Source organism: Geotrypetes seraphini, chromosome 2 (genome assembly GCF_902459505.1).
Source record: "Geotrypetes seraphini chromosome 2, aGeoSer1.1, whole genome shotgun sequence".
NCBI lineage: Eukaryota > Metazoa > Chordata > Amphibia > Gymnophiona > Dermophiidae > Geotrypetes > Geotrypetes seraphini.
In genome coordinates this window covers 475,881,720-475,895,204 of record NC_047085.1, presented here as the reverse complement: position 1 = coordinate 475,895,204, position 13,485 = coordinate 475,881,720, and positions in this window count along the sequence as shown.

Genomic DNA, 13,485 nt, shown 5'->3' with positions numbered 1-13,485 from the left:
TGGTAAGTAATGCAACATTTGCAAGGAAATCGAAGTTGGAAAGTAGCTCCCAGACTCAAAACTGATTGACGATATGACAAAAACTTCTTTTGCCTTACTTGCGTCCACTTAGAAACATCAGGAAATATAGCAATCTTGTGGTCATAAAATTCAACATTTTCAGTCTTATAAAAAAGACAACTGCTTCTTTGTCTTGAATAAAGACAAAGGTCACAAGCAAGGTAGCCCTTGCCGAAATTTCAATTTGTGAGGATTCCAACATCCTAGTAAGATCCATTGGGGGTAAAGATATCTTGTTCTTTTCTTCTTTCGTTAGTTTAAGGTAATAAAGTTTCTGTTATCAGAAAAGAATGAAAAAGTTCTCTAGGAGTTTGCATTCTAGAAACAGGGAAATTGAGTAGTCTCATATTCCTATTGGCATTTTCTAGATTTTAAATCTTCCTAATTAAAAGGCTTTTATCTTTTACTTGAAGATTATGGAAAACTTTTAGCTCTGAAACCAAATTCTCCACTTGATCCAATCTATCAGACTGGAGTTGAATTCTTTCCTCACAAGATTTAATTTGATTTGCAGTGTTCTGTGATGTTGTAATGAAATGGGAGCATACCTGGTAAAGGCTTTCCATGGCTCCCCATAACGCCTCCATGTCCACTACTGCCGGTTTAATCAGGGGTCTCAGAGGTAGACTTGGAGAAATAGCTGTTGCCTGATTTTGCAATGAGGAAACTTGTGCTCCAATTTCATGGCTCGTCGTCCCCTGAGTACCTCCTCCATCTACTGCCGTTTGACTCTGCTGTGATCGTATCACCTCTGAGGTCAAAGGTAAAGCCAGTAGCTCCAATGGAGAAACAAACTCCAGCGTTTCCTGTTGAGCCACTGGAGTCCCCGACATCACCCCAGGACGGGGAGGCACACCAGGTCCAATTGGGCTTAGCGAAATATTGCTATCCGTGTCCGAGGTCAGCCCCCCTCGGAGCGCAGATCCACCCAATCCAAAAGAGACAGCTAAGTTGGTAATAGCTGTCTGGCGTGTAATTTAAGAAGCAGAGGAGGCCGGAAGATCTCCCCTCTGTTTTCCCCTGCGTTTAGGCATTAGTAGATATGACCACCGCCAAAGCGGGTAAGGAAGAAAAATGCCAAAAAAGCAGGAGCCTCTCCCAACAAATCTCACTCTGTAGCCATCTTGGATTTTCTCCAGGGACTGTATAAATGTCAAAATGTACAGCACTGTAAATGTCTTTCAGTGCTATAGAAATGATAAGTAGCAGTGGTAGTAGTAGTACTTAGAGGGAGTATAGCTCCTGCCAGAATTTGTCTAAGATGAGTGCCATTTGTGGAAAATATGAGAAATCAGACACATTTATTCTTAATGTGTTTCAGATTAAATCATTGTGTACTACAGAACAGTACAATCATTAAACCATAGTAATAAAATAAATAGTGCCCAAGAAAGGGATCTGGGTGGCATTGTAGACAATACTATTATAGATAATATGATGAAACCTTCCACCCAGTGTGCAGTGGCGGCGGCCAGGAAAGTAAACAGGATACTGGCAATTATTTAAAAAGGGATGGTTAACAAGACTAAGAATGTTATAATGCCTCTGGAGTATGGCGTTCAGTTCTGTTCTCCTTATCTCAAGAAAGATATAGCCTGAAAAAGGTTCAGAGAAGAGCGACCAAGATAATAAAAGGGATGGAACTCCTCTTGTACAAGAAAAGACTAAAAAGGTTAGGGCTCTTCAACTTGGAAAAGAAATGGCTGAGGGGAGATATGATTGAAGTCTACAAAATTGTGAGTGGAGTAGAACGGGTACAAGTGGATCGATTTTTCGGTGTCAAAAATTACAAAGACTAGGAGACACTGAAAGTTACCACAAAATACTTTTAAAACCAATAGGAGGAAATATTTTTTTCATTCAGAGAATCATTAAGTTCTGGAACGTGTTGCCAGAAGTTGTGGTAAGAGCGGATAATGTAGCTGGTTTTAAGAAAGGTTTGGACAATTTCCTGGAGGTAAAGTCCATAGTCTATTATTGAGAAAGACATGGGGAAGCCGCTGCTTGCCCTGGATCGGTAGCATAAAATGTTGCTATTCTATGGATTTTGGCCAGGTACTAGTGACCTAGATTGACCACTGTGATAACAGGTTTCTGGGCTTGATGGACCATTGGTCTGACCCTGAAAGGCTATTCTTATGTTCTTAAAATGGTCCTGTTCAAAAGTTTGCATATCCTTAATTCTTAATATCATGCATTGCCCTCTTTAGGAATTAGCTGTGGATTTTTCCACATCTATCTTAATAATAGCTATTGGACACCTCTTAAGAAATTATCCAAACCTTTTTAAAACCCTGTTAAGCTGACTGCTTTTACCACATGCTCTGACAAACGCATTCCCGAGTATAGTTACACGTTGAAGAAATATTTTCTCCATTTGTTTTAAATCTACTACATAGTAGCTTCATTATATGCCCCCTAGTCCTAGTATTTTTGTGAAGGGTAAACAAATAACTCATATCTACCTGCTCCACTCCATGCAGTAATTTTTAGACCTCTTATCATATCTCCTCTGAGCTGTCTCTTCTCCAGGCTGAAGAGCCCTAGCCGCTTTAGCTTTTCCTCATATCGAAGTCTTCCCATCCCTTTGATCATTTTCATCGCTCTTCTCTATCTTTTCTAATTCCGCTGTATCTTTTTTGCGATGCGGCGGCCACTACTTGCTACTAATCATTTCTATAACGTTACTAGTCGTATGCAGCGCTGTACATTAAAACATTAAAAGACAGTTCCTGCTCAGTACAGCTTAAAATCTAAATATACAAACAAAACAAGTAGAGGGTTAGGGAGTTTCTCAGGCAAGGTTACTTTACAGTGAGAGGGGGTTAGGTGCTAAACACAGCCTTGAAAAGGTGGACTTTTAGTCTGGATTTGAATAATTCCAGGTATGGAGGTATAGAGCTTGACGTATCGACTTGGGTAGCTTGTTCCAGGTGTATGGTGCAGCAAGGGAGAAAGAATGTACTCTGGAGTTGGCAGTAGAGGAGAAGGATACAGACAAAAGATTTGCGTGATGAATAGAGTTCCCAGGTTGGAGTATAGGGAGAGATATGAGAGATATAGAGGAGCTGCAGAGTGAATACACTTGTAAGTCAGTAGGAGGAGTTTGAACAGTATGCGGAAATGGTTTGGAAGCCAATGAAGTGACTTAAGGAGAAGGGTGATGTGGGCATGGTGACTGGTAGAATATAAGTCTTATGGCAGAATTTTGAACAGATTGCAGGGGGGAGAAATGGTTGCATGGCAGACCTGTGAGAAGCACGTTGCAGTAGTCTAGGTGAGAGGGTTTTGGAAATGTTCTCAGAAAGGAAGGATAGGACTTTGGAGATATAGAGAAAGAAGTAGCAGATTTTGGTGGTCCTTTGGATTGGTGCAGAGAAAGAGAGGAGTCAGATAACCTGGAGGTTGCATGCTGGCAAGACAGGAGGATGAGAATGTTACCCACTGAGATAGAGAGTGTGGGGTCGGGGGGGGGGGGAGGAGAGGTAGGTTTGGGGGAAGGATAAGTAGTTCATGTCCTGGTCATGTTCAGTTTTTCGACAGCGGGACATCCAAGCAGCAATTCAGACAGGCAGCCTGAGACTTGTGCATGTATTCTGGTATAGAGAGGTAGATCTGGGAATTGTCAGTGTAGAGGTGATATTGAAAACCATAAGAGGAGATCAAAGCACCAAGGGAATGAGTATAGATGGAGAAAAGAAGATGTCTCAGGCAATGTTCCCTCTAAGGATTGATGAGGTGTGTGCGAAAAAAATATGCATGAGCGACAAACTCCACAAATTTATGAGCAGGCGCGGAGGACGAGTGCCCGTGAGATTGTGGGAGGGTTAAATACTCAAAACTTAGAAGAAAAACAATTTACTTAAAGTTTTTTAATTACGTAATATCATCAGTTCTTCAATCTTCACAAATATTCTCTTCAATTCTTTTCAGTTTTCCAAAAACCCGTTTCCGCCCTGTCTCCGCGAGCTCGGTCCTCGCAAACCATCTGATCCCATCCGCACAAGCCTCAGTTATGATTTTATACTGAATGTATTTTATTAAAGTATAAAAAGAAACAATATTCTGTACAATTGTCATTTTATAAATACAAATAATACAGAGCAAGGATCAACAAAACCCTTTTCTCCCCTCCCCTTCACATATATCCCCTCTACTATCAAGAAAACTGAATAAGCCAAATTATTACAGAATGCTACACAGAAATATGCAGTCACACATAGCAGGAATAGGGTTAGGGGAGTGCAACTAGGGCAACTTCTCCCCTGGTCAGAGAGAGCCCTAAGCCACTGCCTGGACTTTGCAGTCCCCAAGTTATGTCTAACACCAGCTCTAGCAGGATATATATTTCAAATCTGATATATTCAAATCACAAAATAGAAATAAAATTATTTGTTTCTACCTTTTGTTGTCTCTGGTTTCTGCTTTCATCTTCTTTTCACTCTCTTCCTTCCAGCGTTTGCCTTCTCTGTCTCATCAATCCAGCATCTGCCCCTTCCATCTACTATCTGACTTCTCCCTCTTCCATATGGTATTTGTCTTCTTTCTATGCCCCTCTCCCCTTTCTATCCAGCCTATGCCCCTCTCTCGTTTTTACATGATTCATTCCAGATTCACTGCTCTCTTCATTTTTATCTCTCCTACACCAAATCTAACAACTTTGTCCCTCTCAATTTCTCTGCTGACCCCTCTTCCCATCTCATTCCTGTCTCTCCCCTTCCCCTCCTCTAATCTCCCTGCCTGCTGTTTCCTTTCTTTTTTCTTCTCCCTTCCCTCTTCCCCCTGTCCAGCAGTAACTCTCTTTCCTTCCCTTTCCCTCTTCCCCCCCAGCAGCATCTCTCCTTATCCCTCTCCAGGTCCAGTAGCAGCTGTCCATTTTTCCCCTTGCCCAGCAGCTTCCCAGACTCCTTTCCCTCCTCCCCTCCCAGCAGCATCTCTCCTTATCCCTCTCCAGGTCCAGTAGCAGCTGTCCCTTTTCCCCCTTGCCCAGTAGCTTCCCAGACTCCTTTCCCTCCTCCTCTCCCAGCAGCATCTCACCATATCCCTCTCCAGGTCCAGTAGCAGCTGTCCCTTTTTCCCCTTGCCCAGCAGCTTCCCAGACTCCTTTCCCTCCTCCCCTCCCAGCAGCATCTCTCCTTATCCCTTTCCAGGTCCAGTAGCAGCTGTCCCTTTTCCCCCTTGCCCAGTAGCTTCCCAGACTCATTTCCCTCCTCCCCTCCCAGCAGCATCTCACCATATCCCTCTCCAGGTCCAGTAGCAGCTGTCCCTTTTCCCCCTTGCCCAGCAGCTTCCCAGACTCCTTTCCCTCCTCCCCTCCCAGAGCATCTCTCCTTATCCCTCTCCAGGCCCAGTAGAAGCTGTCCCTTTTTTTCTCACCATGCCCAGCAGCTTCCCAGCCTCTAACAGTGGCTTTCTCCCCTCCCAGCAACTCTCCTTACTTGCCAGCCCAGCGATTCAGGAAGGCAGCCTTGGGTCCTTTGTTGGGTTGCAACGCCTCTGAAGAAAGCAGAAGTTGCATCATCAGAGACGGCCGCGATTCAGCAAAAGCCCCAAGGCTTCCTTCCTGAATCGCTGTGCTTGTAAGTAAGGAGAGCCGCTGGGAGGGGAGAGAGCACACTGTCGGACTGCGCGAACTACAGATCGTCAATCTTGCCAGTCCTGCGCGGACCGGCAGGAAATTGTTGATGTTGATCCCGCTGGTCCTGCGCGAGCAGGGCAGACCACCGTTGCCGCTTCCTCTCATCTCCGCCCGCACTTGATTGAGCGACACGAGAAAAAGTATGAGTGATGCCACTGAAAATAGTGAGCGATCGCTCATGCGCTCAACTTAGAGGGAACATTGGTCTCAGGACAGAGCCCTGGGGTACCCTGATTGATAGTGGGATAGCAGTGGAGGAGGATCCACCACAGCATACAATAAATGTGCGATGTGAGAGAAGAAGAAAACCAGGAGAAAACAAAGGACAAGTGAAGACAGGGTATCAGGGAGAAGGTGGTCGTCTGCAATGTCCAAAAGCAGCAGATCGAGAAGGATGAAGATAGAATAGAGGCCTTTGGATCTAAATAGGTTGGAAACTTTAGCAAGGGCAATTTCCTAGAGTGCAGGGTGTGAAAGCCTGATTGGACTGGTTCAAACTAACTAGGGATGACAAATTCAAGGCAATGGCAGTGAACAGCACGTTCAAGTAGCTTGGATAAGAAGGGCAGAAGGGACATGGGGCAAAGACCCCAAAGGAGCAACGGACCAACCATCCAACTACAGACCCATAGCCTCAATCCCACTGTACGTCAAACTGATTAAAGGTCTCGTAGGCAAAACTTTAGCCTCTTACCTATATAATCACAACGTACTCCACCCCACACAGTCGGGTTTCAGAGCCAACTACATCACGGAGACACTACTAGGAACACTAATGGACACTGCAAGAAAATACCTCTGTAGAAGTAAGAAAATCCTGCTCATACAACTAGACCTCTCTGCAGCCTTCAACCTGGTAGATCACGACATTCTAATACAAACTCTAGACTCCATAGGAATCTCGGGCAAAGTACTTGCATGGTTCAAAGGCTTCCTACAATCAAGAACATACAGGGTTAAAACAATGCAAAAAAATCAGAACCATGGTCCAACCCCTGCGGAGTTCCCCAAGGATCACCCCTATCACCCACACTATTCAATATATACATAGCCTCCCTCAGCTCCTACCTAGACAATCATGGCATAACTTCATACAGCTATGCAGATGACATCACTATTCTCCTCCCCTTCGACCACCCAGAACCCATCATGACAAGCACAATACACAGAACACTCGAAACGGTAGCAACATGGATGACAGAGCACAAATTAAAACTTAACCCTGACAAAACAAACTTCATCCTCCTAGAAAACAACAAAACTCCAACCTTAACAAATCTAGTACTAAACTCGATCTCATACCCAATTCAACCCACACTAAAACTTCTAGGAGTTATAATTGACAGAGGCTGTACCATGCAACCATAAATCAACAAAGTAATAAAAGCATCGTTCATGATCATGAGAAATCTAAGACAAATCAGAAAATTCTTCGACAAGAAGCAATTCCTACTTTTGGTACAATCTCTTATCCTTGGACTAATAGACTACTGCAACATACTATACCTCCCATGCCCAGCGACCATGGTAAAACAATTACAAACAATACAAAATACAGCCCTGAGACTCGTCTACTCAATGAAAAAATATGACCATATCACGGAGGCATACCATGACTCACACTGGCTTCCAATACGAGCAAGAGTACACTTCATATTCTACTGCCTACTTTTCAAGGCTATTAACGGAGAAAGTCCAACCTACTTGGCAGCTAGGCTTCAATGCTAAAAAATGCAAGATAATGCACCTGGGTAAGAGAAACCCGCGTAGAACTTATGTATTAAATGGTGAGACCTTGGTTAGGACCACGGCGGAACGCGACCTAGGGGTGATCATTAGTGAGGACATGAAGGTTGCCAATCAAGTGGAGAAGGCTTCCTCCAGGGCAAGACAAATGATGGGGTGTATCCGCAGAGGTTTCGTCAGCAGGAGACCTGAAGTTATGATGCCGTTGTACAGAGCCATGGTGAGGCCTCACTTGGAGTACTGTGTTCAGTTTTGGAGACCACACTACTGAAAGGACGTGCTGAGGATCGAGTCGGTTCAGCAAACGGCCACCAGGATGGTCTTGGGGCTCAAGGATCTCACGTATGAAGAAAGATTAAAAAAATTGCGGCTGTACTCACTTGAGGAAAGAAGAGAACGGGAGATATGATTGAAACATATAAGTACATCACGGGACGCATCGAGTCAGAAGATGATATCTTCTGGCTCATGGGACCCTCGACCACCAGAGGACATCCACTGAAAATCAGGGGAGGGAAGTTTCATGACGACTCCAGGAAGTACTTCTTCACCGAAAGAGTAGTGGATCATTGGAACAGACTCCCACTCCAGGTGATAAAGGCCAGCAGCGTGACGGATTTTAAGAGAAAATGGGATACTCACGTGGGATCTTTAAGGGAGTAAATTCAGGGGAGGGGATACTTGGAATGGGCAGACTTGGTGGGCTATAGCCCTTTTCTGCTGCTTTTTTCTATGTTTCTACTGGAATAACCGACTAACTCAATCCTCTTCAACCAGGCACAGGAGAACCCACTCACTATTCACACACCCATCATCCAAAAATGTCAAACGAAAAAAACTATATGACAACCTAATAGCCTCCAAAGCAGCTAAACTGGACAGACAAATCACCACTCTGTTATCATCGACCACTAGCTACAAAACCTTCATGAAAAATATTAAAACCATACTCTTCAAAAAATACATAAAATCCATCTAGCACAACCAGTCCCTACCCCCCCTAACCCTCTCTATACCCTTAATACTCTCTAATGTTCTTCTATCTACCCAACATAGTCTAAAATGCTTCTAATTTACCCAATACTTATCTCCTTAAGATCTTGACAACTCTTTAGTACTTCTTAAGTAAATAGTATGACATCACTTATGCTGTTCCTGCAAACTTTTAATGTAATTCTTATTAACTTTGATGTAATCCGCCTTGAACCGCAAGGCATTGGCGGAATAGAAATCACTAATGTAATGGTTGGAAGAGCAGGTAGGGTCCAATGAAGAGGTGTAACTGTGGCATGTTTGATGATATCAGTGACAGTTGCAGTGGAAAGTGGTAGGTTGAGGATGTGACAGATGGAAGGGGTGATGGTGGAGATAGTGCTGAGTATATGGGTGGGAATCGGGTCGGAGGAGCAGGTTGTGAGTTTGGAGGAGGAAAGAAAATGTGCAGTTTCCTCTTCAGTGTTGTCAGGAAAGGAAAAAAAAAAAAAAGGCTGCAGGGTCAACAGAATGAACTGGGTTAAGGAGAACTGGAGGTGGCTTGGTTGAGAACTTGGAAGGTTGTGAACCTTGTCACAGATGTACTCGGCCATAGTTTGGACTGGAATTGCACACAGTATTTAAGGTGTGGCCTCACCATGGAGTGATACAAAAACATTGTAATATTCTCATCTTTGTTTTCCATTCTTTCCTGATAATTCCTAATATTCTTTTTGCTTTCTTAGCTGCTGCCACCACAGCACAGTGAGCTGAGATTTTCATTGTATCTTCAACATCTAGATCCTTTTCCTGAGTGGTGACTCCTAACGTGAAACCCTGTATCACGTAGCTGTAGTTCAGATTCTTCTTTCCCATGTGCATCACTTTGCACTTGCAAGGCCCTTGTACAATTTTTCACAATCTTGCGATTTAACAACTTTAACATAGCAACATAGTAGATGATGGCAGATAGTAGACCTGTGTAGTCCATTCAATCTGCCCAACAGTCACATTCATTTTTGAGGCAATGTTAAACCAGCAATAAAACCCCTGATTGCTCTGGACAGGTAGAACCTCTTCTATGGCACTCTTCTGGAGAAGAAGTGAAATTTCTGTTGCCAGTTGAGACGCATGCTGGGGAGGAACTGCAGATGGTGGTGGGGCTTTGGAAGGCAGTGTATGGGATTGAAAATTTAGTCGATATCCCTTAGACACAATGCTGAGGACCCACTGATCTGTTGTGATCTGAAGCCAAACTGAAAAGAAATGAGTTAGCCCCCCCCTCCCCCCCCCGGAAGATTGTCAAAAGGAAATGATGCCTTACTGGTCCTGCTTGACCTTAGTTCTGCCTTCGACACTATAGATCATCAACTTCTACTAGACCAGGGGTCTCAAAGTCCCTCCTTGAGGACCGCAATACAGTCGAGGTTTCAGGATTTCCCCAATGAATATGCATGAGATCTATGTGCATGCACTGCTTTCAGTGCATATTCATTGGGGAAATCCTGAAAACCCGACTGTATTGCGGCCCTCAAGGAGGGACTTTGAGATCCCTGTACTAGACCAACTCACTGACATAGGAATCAAGAACTCAGCACTGCAATGGTTCACCTCCTTCCTGGATCAAAGAACACAATCTATGCGACTAGGGACAACTAAATCAAACCCCAAATCAATTAAATACGGAGTTCCCCAAGGTGCCTTGCTATCCCCTCTCCTCTTCAATCTGTATATCAGGCCAGTCATTGACATTGCACACAAATACAACATTAAGATTCACTCCTATGCTGATGACCTTCAACTATTGCTCCCCTTAGGTGACGATTGGCCAACCCAACTCACTAACCTCCTACACTGCCTCTCTGATATGAAAAACTGGATGACAGCCAATAAACTCCAGCTGAATGCCTCAAAGACTGAACTACTCTGGATCAGGAAAAAGAACACTACTTTCACCTGTCCGACACTATCCTGGGAATCCACCCCTTTAACAGCAAAAGACCAGGTATGAAGTCTTGGAATTATACTGGATGTCTACCTGTCCCTCTCTGCCCAGGTCTCGCAGGTAGTTTCCACATCTTTTTATTGCCTACACCATCTGCGAAGGATCAAACCCTACCTCCCAGAAACAGACTTAGCCCAACTGCTATATGCCTACGTACTCCTTATTCAATGGCATCGCTGCAAGAGATCTAAAATGCCTCCAAAAAGTCCAGAACTCAGCAATTCGACTCCTATACAACCTCAGCTACCATGACCCCATTACTCCAGCGCTCTTTGCAGCTCACTGGTTACCAGTCAAAAAGCGATGCATCTTCAAAGCTCTGGTAATGACACAAAAGAGATACAGTGGTACCTTGGATTACGAGCATAATCCGTTCCAGGAGCATGCTCGTAATCCAAAATGCTCGTTTATCAAAGCGAGTTTCCCCATAGGAAATAATGGAAACTCGTTTTGATAGGTTCCCACCCCTCCCTCCGAGGCCAGCAGCACTGCTCCTCCCCCACGAGAACCGGCATTGCTCCCCCCCGAAGGCCCCCCTGCGAACCGGCATGTTTTTAGGCATTTCCTGAATTACTCATAAGTAGTGGGCGAAAGCAATTGTTCTAGATCTTTACCCCATAATGCTACCCCATAATGACCTTCCTTTTCCGCCAATCGGGCCATTAAAAACTGTCTCCTCAATATACTCTTCGCTATGACCAGTCTGGCCTCTTGAATAAGCTTTGTTATTTTCTACTGTAACCTATTTGTTGTCATGACTAGTCTGTTTTCAAATGATTGTGAACGTCTACGTGTAACCCGTTCTGAGCTTCTGGGAGAACGGGATAGAAATCGAAATAAATAAATAAAAGCTAGGCGTAATCTTAAGCACAGGGAGTTGAGAAACAGTTGGCTGCTTACGGTCTCTCGGCCGCTATCTAGGCGTATACTGAGAAGGCTTGAGAACGCTGCAATGGATTTTCTATTATAAGGAGTAAATCGCCTCCTTGGATAGTATTGCTGGAAAAACTGTTGTTGATAGGTTCTACAGTATGAAGTAAAAGAAAAAGGACGATGAAATTAGACTGGTCTGAAGAATGCGCTGAAAGTTCTTGGCTGGCTGAGGAATCCTTCTTTAGTTGTGAAACTGTCCTTCACCTTTTCACCAAATAAACTGTCTCCCAGTTACATCAAAGTTATCAGTCTTTAAGAGTAGCAAACAAAAGACCTGGGCAGAAGCCTGTCAGCAGACTTGATAAGATGTTCTAAGGTCAGGTAGTTAGGGAAGAAAATGACCCCAGCTACAGTGTCAGAGTGAATCTAGAAATTTAACAGTGACTCCAATTTATGAGGGACAATTCACACCCCACATCTTAGTTACCAGTATTTCAACCAATTTACAAAAATATAATTTATTGTTCTTATTTGCTGAACCAAGTCTCAAATTTATTAAATAAGGGGCTGAGAAGATCAGTAGGTATATTAAAATAGGGGCGTACCCAATTAAGACTGCCCAGGATTTGTTGTTCAACATACGTGATGGTAGAATTAGGTTTTAAAGTAATAATGGTAGGAGCTGCATACGATTGAAGTAATTTGTGACCCAAATAGATACAAGGATACTGCTTCTGAATTTTTTCAGGTGCCATGTACAATCTGTAATGTTTTAAATGTGTGGTCAATTCAGAAATCCATTCTGTTTATTTTTGGCACTGCTATTAATATGCCATCCATGTAATGATATATTAAGGCTTCAGGAGTATTTGCTGTGAAACTTAGTAATGCTTGAGAAACATATATCTGACACAGAGTGGCAAGACCGTCTACTGATACCTCTGAGTTGGTTGACTATGATTAAGAACAGGCACAGTGAACGCAAATTTTTCTTTATCATCTGGATATAGAGGAATGGTAAAAAAACAATCTTTAAGGTCTATTACCAAAACCTCCCATTTTATCGGGATTATGTTAAGAACATAAGAAGTTGCCCCCGCTGAGTCAGACCAGAGGTCCATCTTGCTCAGCGGTCCGCTCCCGCGGCGGCCCATCAGGCCTAGTGCCTGAACAGTGGTCCCTGATTAATTTTGTAACTTACCTCTAATCCCATCCCTATAATCTACCTTTACTCTTATCTGTACCCCTCAATCCCTTTGTCTTCCAAGTACCTATCCAAAGCTTCTTTGAACCCCTGTAGCGTGCTCCTGTTTATCACATCCTCTGGTAGCGCGTTCCATGTATCCACCACCCTCTGTGTGAAAAAGAACTTTCTGGCGTTTGTTCTAAACCTCTCCCCTTTCAATTTCTCTGAGTGCCCCCTTGTACTTATTGATCCCCTTAATTTGAAAAATCTGCCCCTGTCTATTTTTTCTATGCCCTTCATGATCTTGAAGGTTTCTATCATGTCTCCTCTAAGTCTCCGCTTTTCCAGGGAGAAAAGCCCTAGCTTTTTCAGTCTGTCAGTATATGAGAGGTCCTCCATGCCCTTTATTAGCTTAGTTGCTCTTCTCTGGATCCTCTCAAGTACCTCCATGTCCTTCTTGAGGTACGGCGACCAGAACTGAACACAGTACTCCAGGTGCGGGCGCACCATAGCATGATACAGTGGCAGGATGACTTCCTTTGTCCTGGTCGTGATACCCTTCTTAATGATACCCAACATTCTGTTTGCTTTCCTTGAGGCCGTGGCACACTGCGCCGACGCCTTCAATGTTGTGTCTACCATCACTCCCAGGTCTCTTTCAAGGTCGCTCACCCCTAGCGCTGATCCCTCCATTATGTAAGTGAACATCGGGTTTTTTTTCCCTATATGCATGACCTTGCATTTCCCTATGTTGAAACTCATTTGCCACTTTTTGGCCCATTTTTCCAGTGTTGTCAGATCTTTTTGGAGATCTTCGCAGTCCTCCATGTTATTGACCTTGCGATATAGTTTGGTGTCATCCGCAAATTTAATAACCTCACATTTTGTTCCTGCTTCCAGGATTTGGAGTTCCACACTGTAAAGCCCATTGGTTGAATGCATTGATTTATTTTCCTACGATCATGCAGTAATCGCTAATTGCGAAGGATAATGGTTGATACTGAG